The sequence below is a fragment of the Stenella coeruleoalba genome (genome assembly GCF_951394435.1).
Source record: "Stenella coeruleoalba genome assembly, chromosome: X".
Taxonomy (NCBI): Eukaryota; Metazoa; Chordata; class Mammalia; order Artiodactyla; family Delphinidae; genus Stenella; species Stenella coeruleoalba.
In genome coordinates, this window is record NC_137152.1 from 111,709,774 (window position 1) to 111,726,401 (window position 16,628).

Sequence of the window (16,628 nt, forward strand, 5' to 3'; positions counted from 1 at the left end):
CTATGTAGAAGAGGCTCTGGGAAGGGATCTTGTTGGAAGGGGCTAAAATATTAGTTTTGAGACCGTGTTTACATAGCCTGCAGCTTTTTTTCATAGATTCTGTGTTTCTTTGCGGTGGCATTGAAGAGATGCTGGCTTTTTAGAGGCTATAGGAAGGAGATTAGACCTCTTTCCACCCCCAGCTGCTGTTTGCCTTCACCGTCATCTGACCTCTAAACTGGGAGTTGGAATGTAAACTTTGTCATGGCGGAGACTGTCTGACTCATTCACCACTATATCTCTTGTGCTTGCCATGTAACAGGTTTGCAATAAACGCTTATTGAATGAATAAATGATGCTATCACTTCTTAGAAGTGATGATGAAAAGAATGATGTAGTTGTGGGAGCTCCAATAAATTGCTCATCCTATTTTTGAAAAAAAGTTGAGCAAAAAGATGAAGAAGTGCCAGTTAGAGACTATAATGTCACCTTTATTACCATTAACTAATGGTTAAGTTAGAGGACATAGCTTATATCTGAAGGCATGTAGAACCATGAACACTTAACCTCAGACCTAGATATACTTACTGTGCTAGATTGTTGCAGTTATGGCCCCAATTTGTTCTTACCTTCCTGGGCAGTCCCTTCCCGCAGTTAACTCTGGGCTCAGCCATGTGACTTTCTTTGGTCAATAGAACATTAGAAAATATGACACAGGCAGATACTTGGAAAAACTCTTGCACATTGACGCTTTCCCCTTCTACTGCTGGGAAACCTTCTATCACTGTGAGAACAATCTCATGCTAGACTCTTGAAGAGTGAGAGATCATGTGGACAAAGGCCCCAGCTGTACCAGTTATCTCAGCTGTCCCAGATGAGACCCCAGACATGGGAGTGAAGCTATAGTAGACCATCTAGACCCAACTGAGCCAACCTTGATCAGAAGATCCTCTCCAGCTAGCCAATAGAATCATGAAGAATGATGTTTACTGTTTTAAGTACTGTTGTGGGTTGAATAATGTTTCCTAAAAAGATATGTTGAAGTCCAAACCCCTGCTACCTGTGAATGTGACCTTATTTGGAAATAAGGTTTTGCAAATATAATTAAGATGTAAGTTACAATGAGGTCATGCTGGAGTAGGGTGGGCCCTTAATGCAATATGACTGGTATCCTTATAAGAAGAGGGGAAGAAACACAGAGACTGACACACAAGGAGAATACCATGTGACTATGGAGGCAGAGATTGGAGTGATGCTTCTACAAGACACGGAATGCCAAGTATTGCTGGCTGTCACCAGAAACTAAGAGAAAGGCATGTGACAGAGTCTCCCCTAGAGACTTCAAAGATAGTGTGGTCTTGCTGACACCTTGATTTTAGATTTCTAACCACCCGGACTGTGAGAGAATAAGTTTCTGTTTTAAGCTACTCAGTTGGTGATACTGTGTTACAGCAGCCCTAGGAAACTAATACAGCCACTAAATTTGGGATTGGTTTGTCACATGGTAAAAGCTAACTGATATACGTACCTGATCATTCATGGCGGCAATGGACCAGGTCCAATGTGCATGCCCAGAGAAAATTTACAGTATGAAAGAGCATTCTATTAGAAAGCTTGATCTAAAAAAAAGAAAGAAGAAGCCTATGGGCCTAGCATACTTCATTTATTCTCCCCAGATTCATTAAATAGATAAGTCACTCCACCTCTTCTGTAGTTTGGTTTGTGAAGAGGTGGAAAGAGTCTAGGAATGCCACAATAATTGAACTCCCTCCTATGAAATAAAACATCAGGAACTGGAAAGAAGCATCCCCCTTAGCAGTTGTCATACACTTAAAAGATGAAAAACTAGATTTGGTACTACTAAGACTTATAAAGAAAAGCTTATAAAAAGGGTTCATCTAGGAAAATTGTGATCATGGGTGAACATCACACTTACAGCTGGATATAATGTTCTACTCCAAATGGCTGCAACACTTTACTTTTCCATCAGCCAGTATGGATACACCAAATCCCAGGTCATGAAGATTTACCCTTATCTTTTTTTCTAAGAGTTTTGTCTCTTACATTTAGGTTGTTGATTCATTTGAGTTAATTTTTGTATATGGTGTGAGGTAGGGGTCTAACTTGATTCTGTTGTATTCATCACCCAAAGGAAAAAAAACTCACATATATTTCTTTTTTGGGGGGAAGCAAATTTTTATTTATTTATTTTTTTCATTTTTTGCTTTATAACAAAGTGAATCAGCTATACATATACATATATCTCCATATCTCTTCCCTCTTGCATCTCCCTCCCTCCCACCCTCCCTATTCCACCCCTCTAGGTGGTCACAAAGCACCGAGTTGATCTCCCTGTGCTATGTGGCTGCTTCCCATTAGCTATGGGTTTTACATTTGGTAGTGTATATATGTCCATGCCACTCTCTCACTTTGTCCCAGCTTACCCTTCCCCCTCCCCATGTCCTCAAGTCCTTTCTCTAGGAGGTCTGTGTCTTTATTCCTGTTCTGCCCCTAGGTTCTTCATGACCATTTTTTTTTTTTTACATTCCATATATATGTGTTAGCATACGGTATTTGTTTTTCTCTTTCTGACTTACTTCACTCTGTATGACAGAGTCTAGGTCCATCTACCTCACTACAAATAACTCAATTTCGTTTCTTTTTATGGCTGAGTAATATTCCATTGTATATATGTGCCACATCTTCTTTATCCATTCATTGTCGATGGACACTTAGGTTGCTTCCATGTCCTGGCTATTGTAAACAGAGCTGTAATGAACATTGTGGTACATGACTCTTTTTGAATTATGGTTTTCTCAGGGTATATGTCCAGTAGAAAAACCCACATATATTTTGTCACTTGGGTTCTAGTAGAATAGAGAAGCATATAAATTGGGTTAGCATTTAGTATAATTCCTGAATATGTTTTAAAATGGCTGAGGACACATAATATTCTCTGTAGAATTTATCTGTTATGCCAAATCCCCAAATAAATTGTTGCTATTAGAAGTGACTTGAGAGTGTGGGAGTCTTAACCAGACATCTATACAAATTTTTAATAAAAAACAATAGAATTCTGTAATTTTTGTGCAAATTGGAAATGACTTTGCCATCTTGATGGATCTCACTGTATAGTTGGCTGAGTTCTGTAGCTTGTTTGAAGATGATCTTTTAAACCCTATGATTAGGGTTTTATTTACCTTAGGTCATAGGTCACATCCCCTTTGTTTACTACTAGCACTCCTGTGTGGGTAGTTCCCAGTCACAGGGACTCTGTGAGCAGAAGACCAAGGATTTCTGTGGAGATAAAGGTCATAATTCATCTAACGGACCTTTCATGGGTATTTACTACATTTAAAGCACTGTGCTAGATTCTGGGAGATACAAAGGCGGTGGGAAATTGTTTCTATATTCAAGGAGCTGGCAGTCTGGTTCAGAATATAAAACATGTTTATAAACTACTATAGCACTAAGGTAAAAGTAGTTAAGTGATTAAAGTAGTTAAAAGGAGAGTTACAAATAATTGAAGCCATCTACATATGCTCAGGAGGCAGTGTACCATACATCCATGTTATCTCTGAAAAACTCAAAGTAACACCTATTTCACCTGTATGACAGTGCCCCTTTCTCTCTAGAAAGTGTCATTGTTAGTATAGTAAGTATATGATCACTCATAAAAACAGATAAACAGCCAAATGAATTAGAGTGCTGAACAACCATATTGTGATTTCCTGGTAAAAGAAATAAAGTAGCAGCAAAAAGCAATTGTACCAAAAAAAAAGTTGCATTTCTATACACTAACAATGACCAATCCAAAAAGGAAATTAAGAAAAAAATTCCGTTTATAATAGTACCAAAAAGAATAAAGTTCTAAGGAATAAGTTTAACCAAAGGGAAGACTTGTACACTGAAAACTACAAAACACTGCTGAAAATAACTAAAGAAGACCTAAATAAAGGGAAAGCTACCTTGTATTCTCGGATTGGAAGACTTATTAGGATGACAGTACTATCCAAAGTGATCTACAGATTGACTATAATCTCTACCAAAATTCCAACGGTTTTTTGCAGAAATAGAAAATTCATAGGGACTTTCAAGGGAACCTGAATAGCCAGGATCAAAGAGGAACAAAGTTGGAAGACTAACACTTTTTGATTAAAAACTTACTACAAAGCAATAGCAAACAAAACAGTATGGAACTGGCATAAGGACAGATAAGCAGACTACTGGAATAGAATAGAGGGCCCAGAAATAAGTCCTCACCCCTATATGGTCAATAGAATTTTGTAAAGGGTGCCAAGGCCATTCAATGGGGAAAGGACAGTCTTTTCAACAAATGGTACTGGGAAAACTGGATATCCACATGCAAAAGAATGAATTTGGACCCTTACCTTACACCATATACAAAAATTAACTCAGAGTGGATCAAAGACCTAAATATAAGAACTAAAACTTTAGAAACACTTAGAAGAAAACATAGGGGTAATTCCTCAGGTACTTGGATTTGACAATGGATTCTTACATATGACACCAAAAAACGTGAGCAACAGAAGAAAACTTAGATAAACTGAACTTCAACAAAATGGAAATCTTTTGTTCATCAAAGAACATTATCAACACGGTGCATAGATAACCCACAAAACAGGAGAAACCATTTGCAAATCATATATCTGATAAGGGAGACAAAAACAACAAAAAACAAACAACCCAATTCAAAAATGAGCAAAGAACCTGAAAAGACATTCCCCCTTATGAAGATATACAAATGGTCAATAAGCACATGAAAAGATGCTCAACATCATTAGTCATTAAGGGAGTACAAATAAAAATCAAAATAAGATACCATTTCACATAACTATTATTATTGTTATTATTTTTTTAAATGTGTTGTTTCCTTTTTTTTTAAATTAATTAATTTATTTTGGGCTGTGTTGGGTCCTCGTTTCTGTGCGAGGGCTTTCTCTAGTTGCGGCGAGTGGGGGCCACTCTTCATCGCGGTGCGTGGGCCTCTCACTGTCGCGGTCTCTCTTGTTGCGGAGCACAGGCTCCAGACGTGCAGGCTCAGCAGTTGTGGCGAATGGACCTAGTCGCTCCGCGGCATGTGGGATCTTCCCAGACCAGGGCTCAAACCCGTGTCCCCTGCATTGGCAGGCAGATTCTCAACCAGTGTGCCACCAGGGAAGCCCAGGATAACTATTATTTTAAAAAATGGAAAGTAACAATTGTTGGGGAGATTGTAGAGAAATTAGAACCCTTGTGCACTGTTGGCAGGAATGTGAAATATTGCAGCTACTGTGGAAAACAGTTTGGCAGTTCATCAAAAATGTAAGCATAGGATTACCGTATAATCCAGTAATTCTACTCCTAGGTCTATACTCAAAAGAATTTAAAGCAGATGCTCAAACAGATATTTGTACACCAATGTTCATAGCAGCATTATTCACAATAGTCAAAAGGTGGAAGCAACCTGTGTCCATCAATAGATGAATGTGTATAGTCTGGCTGATAATATTTGTTGAATGTGGCAGGTTTGCTGCTAAGGTTTCTCATTATTTGTTGTCTCTCAAATTAAATAGTGAAATCCTGAATTGAGCTCACAGCAGAAGTTCAAGAAATATATATTGGTTGATTCCAACATTAAACTAAAACAATTTAGGATTGTCTGTTGCTTTGTGTTTTCTTTTCCTCTTCTTCTTGTAGTCAGTGTGTAGATAACTAAGAAATTACTGTGAAACTTAAAATTTTTGTCTGCTCTTCCCTTAATGAGAAATATCTTTCCTAAATTTGATCTCAATCATTTGTGTTATTTCTTAAGAGCTCATTTCTGTTGATTCCTGTGCGGGTCAAGTCTGATGTATTTATAGCTTCAAAATGAGGTGGTATTTTATTTAAAATACATACTTTCTGGAGGACCTGATGCAATTTACAGAATTATACATAAGGAAAAAAAAGAGGATTAAGGATTAAACAGAATAGATATGTTTTACAGAAATTGGGCAGAGTAGATGCTGACAGGGAAGTGAATTGTACTGTTTCCAAGCAGCAAAGGCAAAAAGGGAAAGAGATTGGATTGTACACTTTTCCCTATCTGAGAAGAGCCATTTTATAAATTTATGGGTAAAGACAGTTTTTTTCTCCTGAGATTAAGCCTAGGAGGGAATTTACTTTGTCAGATCTTTTATAAACCACTTTGAATAACAGTCAACAATACCCTCAGTGAGCGTTTTGTAGGAGGTACAGCAACTCTACTTAAATAAATGGATTGTTTATCAATTACAAGATTGAAGGTATAATGTTAAATTGTACAACCGTGTAGACATTTCTCAAAAGGATTCAAATTATATGATCTAGATATTTTGCTTTCTAGTGATCAAACTTCATAAGGGCTAGAGATTAGTCGTGATTATTCTGAGCAAGTTTACTAAAGGTGCTGGGGAGTGGTCAATTCAGAATTGAGCACCTGCAGTAAGCATGACTTTTGTGTTTGATTAGTTCCAGAGTGACACTCATGACATTCCAAATGTGATGGGGACAAAGCCATTATTCTATTGGGAAAGTTTCACAGCAGTCTTGTGTTCCCACTTGGTGAGAAGACCAACTCATTTCCACAGTGGGGTGGGCAACAGCAGCATTCACAAGTAGAGGCCGGAGTCTCTACAGTAAAGAGCTTTAGATCTTCTCATACATTCCATATACTGTGCACTGGTTGAGATCCTAACATCCTGTGTCCAATGGATGGAAAATCTAGAAAGTTTATTGAGCACTTTTCAATGATACTTTAACAAGTGGCTAGAATTTGTGGATTACAACCTATGAATCCAGGCTTTTCAAAAATGTTTGTGCAAAAATGCATATCTCCTCCAATCTAAAATGTGACCCTGAGAGAGATTATAGGAACTTTTGTGTGTGATGTGTGTGTATCATAAAATATAATTGTAAATTATATTATATTTGTTATATAATTTTATAATATATGTTATATATTACTAAATATTTGATAAATGTACAAGGAAAAGTATATTTGACCATAGGGTGCACAGGTTGCTCTAGCTCTTACTCTTTCTACCCTTAAAGATATAAGCCCTTAAAAAAAAAAAAAGATATAAGCCCTTAAAATCTAATCATTAAGCAAGTTCTCTCTGTGTCTCTTTCTTTCTCATTCTTTTCTTTCTGTTGCTGGGCAAGACTCTTAGTCTCTTAAGAGTTATATGTTATATGTTAATTATATCTCAATTAAAAAAAACTTTCATTATTGTGAAAAACTTCAAAATTCAAAACCAGGGAAAATAGTATAATGATGTCTCATTGTAAATTTCTCGTAAACCTTCTTGTAAATTTCTTATTCATAATTTGCCTTTCCAGTAAGACTTTAAGTTCCCATGAGATCAGGAACCGTGACTGACTTGTCTATTGCTTTATCCTTAGTGACTAGAACAGTGCTGGATACAGTAGATACTTAATAAAAATGAATAGATGCATCAGTCAATTAATGAGAGTGGTAGGTAACAAGGTTTGTTTTATTTTTTATTGTTAATATCAGAGTGATATAACCACTCCAGTGGTTATACCAGTGATATCTGGTTTTTTTTTTTTTTTTTTGCAGTACACGGGCCTCTCACTGTTGTGGCCTCTCCCGTTGCGGAGCACCGGCTCCGGACGTGCAGGCTCAGCGGCCATGGCTCAGAGGCCTAGCTGCTCCGTGGCATGTGGGATCTTCCCGGATCGAGGCACGAACCCGTGTCCCCTGCATCGGCAGGTGGACTCTCAACCACTGCGCCACCAGGGAAGCCCGATATAAGCATCTTTAATCCTTATCAGAAAAAGCAAATAAGAAGGAAGAGGTGAAGACACAACACAGGGGAAAATGGGGTTCCTGAAGAGGTAGGAGTGGGTCCAAGGAGATTAATTCTAGATTTGCATAGCTAATTTACCTGGCGGTCTCTGCTTGGATTGCAGAGGCATCCAAATTCAGATAATTCAAAACCTACTTCTCATCGTTCCCTCAAAATTTGTTCTCCCTTTTTCTATTAATAGTTCTACTGTCCCTTTAGGTGGGAATCAGGAGGCCTTAGTTCTAGTCCTGACTCCTCTATTTGCTTTCTGGACAAATCACTTACCTGTTTCAGCCTCAGATTTCCTATCTGTAGAGTCAGTGAGCAGGTCTAGATGACATCAAAGGTATCTTCCAACGCTAAGATTAAGAGTCTAATCCTGAGTTACCTTTGATTCTTCTCTTTTCTTCATTTAATAACACATCCAACGCACTGGCAGATCCATTCAAATTTTGTTCAGAATCTTGTTATCTCTCTGCTAGGCTAGTGTAACAGATTCCTGTGCAAAGTACACATTGCTGCAACATTCATCATCCTAAACACAATTCTGATCCAACCCTTCAGTATCTCCTAAGTATTTAATCAACAGAGTTCAAACTGCCTAGCCTAGCATTTGTGATGCTCTAAAATGGCCCCAACCAACCTCTCCAGACTTGTTTCTTACTTCCCTTTCAACCAGACAATCCAGCTGGATTGAATTGCCTATTCTCCCTGTGAAAGGCCAATGTGTTCCATCTCTCTGCCTTTGCTCCTGCTAGTTCCTCCCCCTAAAATGAATTTTCTTCTATTACTGCATGTGTTAGCCCTATTCATTATTTAAGATACAGCTCAAATGCCACTTTCTCCATGATGCCTCCTTTGATTCTTTCTAGGCAAAAGTTATCTGAATACTTTCTAGCCTGTTGTCTGTATACTTTGAATGTATTTTATAATATATATATATATTTACATACATACTATATATATAAGTTAGTTTTTTGAGTGACAAAGCCAATCTTTCTTTTTTGAGGTACATGGGCCTCTCACCGTTGTGGCCTCTCTCGTTGCGGAGCACAGGCTCCGGACGCGCAGGCTCAGCGGCCATGGCTCACGGGCCCAGCCGTTCCACGGCATGTGGGCTTTTCCCAGGGGGCACGAACCCGTGTTCCTTGCATTGGCAGGCGGACTCTCAACCACTGCGCCACCAGGGAAGCCCCAAAGCCAATGTTTTGATCATTCTTATTCATCCCATAGTAATTTGCTCAGTGCCTAGCACATAGCAGACACATGATAAATAATGTTAAGTGTATCAATTTATGTCTAAAATTTATAAATCTTCTCTAGTTCATAAATTTTTCAGGCACACCAAAACTATATTAGTCAGAGTTCTCCAGAGAAACAGAACCAACTGGGAGAGAGAGAGTGTGTGTGTGTGTGTGTGTGTGTGTGTGTGTGTGTGTGAGAGGGAGAGGGAGGGGGAGGGGGAGGGGGAGGGGGGAGGGGGAGAGGGCGAGGGCGAGGGCGAGGGCGAGGGCGAGGGCGAGATTGGTTTACTGTAAGGAATTGTCTTACATGATTTTGGTGGCTCACGAGTTCCAAGGTCTGCAGTCAACAAGCTGCAGACCAAGGAGGACTGATGTGTAGTTTCTGTCTGAAAGCTGGCAGGCTCAAGATTCAGAAGAGCTGATGTTTCAGTTCAAATTCGAATCCAGGAAAAAAAAGATGTCCCTGCTCAGTGACAGGCAGAAGGAACTCTCTCTTACTTAGCTTTTTTTTTCTAATCAGGCCTTTAACTGATTGGATATGGGTCACCCACATTAGGGAAGGCAATCTGCTTTACTCAGTCTACTGATTCAAATGTTAATCTCATCCAGAATAATGATTGACCAAATATCTGAGCACCCCCTGGCCCAGTCCAGTTAACACATAAAATTAACCATCACAAAAACCCAACTTAAATTAATCAATTTTACCTCACTTCAGCCACTCAACACTCTAAAGTGATAGAAAGAACCAGGGCCTAAATAAGTTAATAGATACAAATCATTAGTGAAATGCTAGGACATCTCCGTGCCAAAGCTCCATGTTTCCATTTTCCTTGATGCATGGACCTTCTCAGGTTCAATGACAGGAACCAGGATATTTCCCCTAGTATCAGGGATAGAACCTAGGCTCTTGTGCTCAACTTCCAAAAGAAGTGGTATTTGAATTACATACCCGTAGGTTCTGGTGATCTATAGAGGTACACCCTGAGGGTGGCCACTTTAGAGTGGCATATTTGTATCTTGACGTTGACCCTTGAGGACAATTATCTTTTGTTTATTGTTCCACAGTAAATTCACCATATTATATGGCCCAAGGTTGCAAGGACTGAGAATGACCCCCTGGTTACTTAAGTTTTGGCTTTTGATCTGTTTAAAGGATCCACATAAACTTATCTTTTTAATGTCAGGCTGGCCCTCCCAAGACTTTCACATGCCTTCATAATTGTTTCTCTCCACTGAAACAAATATCATCCTGGAAAAATCAAGGGTAAGAGCCATAAATAGGGTAGCACTATAGTGTCAAACTTGTATAGCTTTGACAGGGAAATGCTATAGTTTTGACAAGAAAATGCTGATTCCATCCTTGTTATGATCACTAGGCCTGTGAAAGAAATGGGAAGGTGGCATGGATTACATTTGCCAGCCAAGGGCACCTGCTGACTTATATAGGCACAGAGTTATCACTAGTTATGACTTCTTCCCCAAGTAAGAGAACAATGGGTTATCATAAGTGTGTGGTAGCCAGGCCTGCAAACACCCACTTTCCATTCCCATATCCATTCCATGATGGGTATAGAGTGCATTGACAAAAAGTCTCTGTTGCATTGAAAGGAAGATGGGGGCAGGATGACCAGCACTGGGGAGCAGAACATTGTATATTTTTCCAGTTTGGTTATTCAGCTATGGCCAGTTCTGAGTCTATAATGTTGTTTGCTTGTAGTGAGGACTAATCTGTTGATTTCGTATCTATTTTTGTTGGGTCCATTCCTAGCATATTGTTGAATGCTCAGGTCTCACTGACAGTCAAACTTGTGGTAAATCATCCTCTTCATCAAAAAGTATTCTAATGACCAAGGAACAGCAAAGTCTACTTTCAAGAGCATACAACTTACAGAGTTAACGAGGACAAATTGAGATTCCCTAAGTATCCAAACTGCTGCAATCATTGTAGTCACCACAGGAGCCTAGTCTGTAATGTGGTACTTAGGATGTGCTCACAGCCTAAGGGTGTAAATTCATGTGATTTGGGGCTTGTTATTTGCTTATGTGCTACAAAGAGAAGAAAATGAAGGCAGATTGAGCAATATGGCCATCTCATATTTTTAGCATTAAAGTTTCCAAAATCAAATTCTACACATTTGACAGGAAGCTTGGTTTTAAGCCAGGATCTCAAAGGCCTGGTGGGGGGGGGGGGGCTAGACCAGGAACATAAATGAGAAAAGGGGGCTGATGGGAGACTGGGGTGAAATGGAAATAATGTGTTCCATCTTCAGAGGCCAGAAATTCCTCAGCTGAAGCCAAATGACATCCCTTTGGGAATGCAGGCACAGTGTGGCTACTATCCTATCATTTTTCAAAAAATGCTGGAAATCTAGATTTTTTTCTGAAAAACGTCTGATTTTTAGATGTCAGCCACACATGTTTGGAGGCTGGGTTTGGCCTGCAGATTGTTAGTCTCTGGTTTAGTAGAAAGGGCAATAGACTAGAAATCAGAAGACCTGGGTTCAAACCTGATTATCCTCTATAGCTGTGAGATCTTTGACAAGTTAGGTAATCTTTGTGGGCTTCTGCCTCCTCATCTGTAAGATGCAGGTAAAAATGTTTACCTTGATTGTGCCACAGAACTGTGTGTGTGAAATTAATAGTGTATGTGAAAGGACTTCAACATAGTCCACTTGTTAGACAATTGTCCAGGTTGGTGAATGTTGGTTTGGTACACACTAGGGATGATGGTAAGGTTAACTGTTTCTCAATCAGCTTCATGAGCCTAAGGTAAAGACCCCAAGGAATTTTTAAAACTTTAAAGCCAAAGTGTTACCAACCCTTTCAAAGGTCCTCCAGCCCAGTGTCATTGCAGCCAGTAGAACGAGACGTTCTGTTGAGAAGAAAAGGAAAGCTTTCTTCTGTGGTCAAACAATGGAGAGGTGCTAGCTCGCTCTAAGAGCAGCAGTCCCCAACCTTTTTGGCACCAGGGACCGGTTTTGTGGAAGATGATTTTTCTACGCACAGGCGGGGCGGGGGGATGGTTCAGGCGGCAATGCGAGCGATGCGGAGCAGAAGATGAATCTTCGCTCGTTCACTGCTCACCTCCTGCTGTGCGGCAGGGGGAGGGGGGAGGGGCAGGGGGCGGGGGGGAGGTTGGGGACTCCTGCTCTAGAGCACACGCTCTCCCTGAGAGGCCGCGGGCAGGACTGCTTTACGGGTTCTCGGCAGTGAGGAGGTGAGGGGGAGGAGTTCTGCAGCGTCCAGCGCAGGCGTGTTGCTCACGGCTCCAGACTGCAGTTTCGTGCGCAGCCATTCTGCGCACGGCCCGCTGTCTCCATCTTGAACTGAGGGGTCCGGGCAGCCATTTTGCACCAGGAACTCTGGTCTGAAGTGCCCGGTGCAAGGCCTCTGCGCTCAGTACCCGTGAGCAAGTGACGCTAGACTAAGCACAAAGGAAAAGAAAAAGGTTAGACTTTATTTTATTACCCAGATTCTATTTTTATTTCCCGGGAATTGTTAATGGGCTTTGCGGTGAAAGAAGGACTTTCACATTTGGGCAAGATGTTAGAGGTCATGAGCCAAGGCAGCATCCCTAGACTAAAAATTCTTGTGCTTTGAAGAGAAGATGTGGTCTTCTTAAAGTCAATAGCCGGGCTTCCCTGGTGTCGCAGTGGTTGAGAGTCCGCCTGCCGGTGCAGGGGACACGGGTTTGTGCCCCGGTCCGGGAGGATCCCACATGCCGCGGAGCGGCTGGGCCCGTGAGCCATGGCCGCTGAGCCTGCGCGTCCGGAGCCTGTGCTCCGCGGCGGGAGAGGCCACAGCAGTGGGAGGGCCGCGTACCGCAAAAAAAAAAAAAAAAAAAGTCAATAGTCGTGGGCCAGAAATGAATTCTTGAGCAGAGGTGGGAGTGTGTGGCGGGATGGGAAGACCTGAGCATCTACCCAGGCCTCTCCTTAGCTCTGCGGGAGGGATCTTAAGAGTCTCCAGCCCTGGGAAGATGGACAACGCAGATTACATGGGATAAGCCTGGGCGTAAATTTTAAAGCATACTTCGTGCTATATTCGCCTATCATGAAGAAGCTCAGGGAAGCCATAGGTTGCAGATTTCAGTTCAGTGGCTACATGAATAATTCATCAGTCATTTTGTCAGGTTGCAGCAACCATTTTTTCTCTCAAACGCTTAGGCCTAGGTGTGAAGAATTAACTGGCAAGAAAGGGAGTATTTGCACGCTTTGCTGTAAGGCCTCAGAAGTAGCAGATGGAGAGATGTGTCTTTTCTTTTTTTACATCTTTATTGGAGTATAACTGCCTTACATTGTTGTGTTAGTTTTTGCTTTATAACAAAGTGAATCAGCTATACATATACATATATCCCCGTATCTCCTCCCTCTTGCTTCTCCCTCCCACCCTCCCTACCCCAACCCTCTAGGTGGTCACAAAGCCCCGAGATGATCTCCCTGTGCCATGTGGCTGCTTCCCACTGGCTGCTTCCCACTAGCTATCTGTTTTACATTTGGTAGTGTATATATGTCCATGCCGAGATGTGTCTTCTTGAACTCATTTTTCTAACTTACTTGCTGTTCCTTGGTTCCACCCTATTTGACTGCATTTTCTTGGTCATTGATTAAGTGGACTAGGTTAGGATGATTTACTATTTGAATAAGAGGGTCGTGTTCATTCTCAGAAAATCACATTCCTATCCTTGTAAAACTTGCCTTCTCTTCCTTTATGAAAACACATCTTCTTTAGGAAGTTGGTATGATCCTGAAAAGTTGCTTATATTGTTCTGTAGTTTCAGCTAAATATGTAAAGCATGTACAGATCAAATGATATAATGTTGGGGATTTGTTTTAACAAATTTAGTTGTGTGTGTGCTTAAGTGTATGAGGGAGTATGAATGAAATAAGATTAGCCAGGGATTGATAACTGTTGAAGCTGGATGATGAGTACATTGGGGTTTGCGATACTATTCTCTCTAATATTATGTAAAAAGGGAAAAAAGTAAATTATGTTGTGCTATATTTAAAATAGATAACCAACAAGGACCTACTGTATAGCACAGGGAACTCTGGTCAATGCTCTGTAATAACCTAAACGGGAAAAGAATTAGAAGAAGAATAGATACATGTATATGTATAACTGAATCACTTTGCTGTACACCTGAAACTAACACAACATTATTAATCAACTATACTCCAATATAAAATAAAAATTTTTTTTAAAAAGTAAATTATTTTGCATGGTGTTATAAGTGATGTTTTGTTAGTTGACTCACCCACTCCCCAATTCATGGAACTTCATTTGTCTTTATCTTTAAATTATTAATTATATACTCATTGTGAAAATAATTCAAAGAATACAGAATACATAAACAGTAAAAGTCCCCATTCACATTTCACTGTGACCTGTTTCCCATCCCACATGCCTCCCTAGAAGTAACTACAGTAAAGGTTGTATATTCTTTCAGAGCTTTCTGTATGCATATGCAGACATACGTTGAAATGAGTGATTTTTTAAAAAAGACTTGCTGTAGTATAAAGGGCAGCTTGATTTTATAGAAGAATCAGTTTCTTCCCAATCCTATAATGTAAATCAAGTGGAAAAATAGGTATCACAATAGAATTTTGTGTTTTGGCAGATTTTGCAACATCTGTAAAGAAATTTAATCCTTTTATTAATAGGATAAACTTTAATGAAATCAGAGAATGCAATGAATGTGTCTGAAATGCTTCCAATGCTGATTAAAGTATGGCCACCGAAAGCAATTTGAAGCAACTTAAAAAGAAATTGGTCAGTGACATCTTTTAGTTGAATACCTTTTCACATGCACACTCCAGAGGAAAAAGCAAACCCATTTAAGCTGAAGAAATCAGATTGTAATTTTGGTTAATTTTTAAAGAGTGAAGAGAAAAGAATCATCTTGTGGTAGTGTTTAGTACTGTTCATACTGGTGGCAACATAGGAATTCAGATTCAGTAACTCTTACTGAATGATGAGTGGTAGAAGCTCTCAATATATTTTGAAAGGATGCTCTGTCTCTTTTTTTATTGTGTAACATCTCTGTCTCCCCCTCCCCACCTCCTTGTCCTGTTCAGCTTTAGGTAAACTTTTGAATATAGGCTCTGTTTCTCCCAGATACCTCATATTTACTTCCAGCAGTGGTGAGAAACACAGATCTTAAGAGCAACCCTTCTTTGTTTTCTTTCTGATTCACTTTTAAGGCTCATGAAAGACACTAGGCTGACAGCTTTGGAGGCTCCAGACCTGTTTATCTGTGTGCCATGTGCAGCATGGCACATCTCTGTTGCATTAGCAGTAGTCCTCTCTTTGCACCTGCAGGAACCAGCATGGGGCAAAGGCCAGGCTGTTCCATCTTTGGTGCTTCTCCTGAAAGGAAGCAATTAGCCAGGATTCAGGGACAGGTCCTTCCTGTTTCTTATAACACTTACCTACTACCCCCTGTCCCCAATACACACACACACACACACACACACACACACACGCACACATACACACTCATTTATTCACAAAGTCTCTAATTGGCTTATATGATGAACTGGTGCTTGGATATTGTGCTAAAGAGACCCATTTCGTGAGGAAGCACTTAATAAATATTTGCCATGTATACAGCCTTGAATACACTAGAATCTGTGTAAGTGGTCCACAAATCCATATGCAGATTGAATAATCAATATATGTCATATTTATATGTAAGGCATTAGTGAATTCATAGTAGCTTCTTAATTTGCTTTTTAAAATTGTAGTAAACTAGGGGCTTCCCTGGTCACACAGTGGTTAGGAATCTGCCTGCCAATGCAGGGGACACGGGTTCGATCCCTGGTCTGGGAGGATCCCACATGCCACGGAGCAGCTGGGCCCGTGTGCCACAACTACTGAGCCTGTGTGCCACAACTGCTGAGGCCCGTGTGTCTGGAGCTCGTGCTCCACAAGGGTAGGGCCCGCCATGGTGAGAAGCCCATGCACTGCAGCGAAAGAGGGGCCTCCACTCGTGCAACTAGAGAAAGCCTGTGCACAGCAGCAAAGACCCAGCGCAGACAAAAATAAATAAAAAAAATTTATTTTAAAAAATTGTAGTAAACTATATATAACATAAAATTTATCATTTTAACCATTTTAAGTGTACAATTCAGTGGCATTAATTACATTCACAGTGTTGTGCGACTGTTACCACTATCTGTTTCCAAAATGTTTCCATCGTCCCAAACAGAAACTCTTGTACCCCTGAAGCAATAGTTCTCCATTCTCTTCTCCCTCAGCCCCTGGTAACCTCTCGTATACTTTGCCTTAATGGACTTGCCTATTCTGGATACCTCATATAAGTCAAATCATACAGTATTTGTCCTTTTGTGCCTGACATTTCACTTAGCATAATGTTTTCAAGGTTCATCCATGTTGGAGCATGTGTCAGAACTTCATTCCTTGTTATGGCTGAATAACAGACTGTGCTCAGATTAACTCAACAGAACATGCCGTGATAGGGCCTGCTTTTCATACATTCATTCATTTATTCATTCATTCATTTCTTTTAAATTTATTCATCCAATGAAACCATGATTATCCCACTTTA

The 16,628-nt window shown here is 40.2% G+C and overlaps 1 long non-coding RNA gene across 4 annotated transcripts in view; it reads left to right on the plus strand.

Annotated features, from left to right (window-relative positions):
- Nucleotides 1–12,395: 12,395 nt before the first annotated feature.
- LOC307180943 overlaps nucleotides 12,396–16,628 on the plus strand; it is a 510,594-nt gene continuing 506,361 nt past the window's right edge. For all 4 annotated transcript variants that reach the window (XR_013825808.1, XR_013825809.1, XR_013825810.1 and 1 more), the window contains exon 1: nucleotides 12,396–12,506. This is a non-coding gene — a long non-coding RNA (uncharacterized lncRNA). The remainder of the gene's footprint in view (nucleotides 12,507–16,628) is intronic.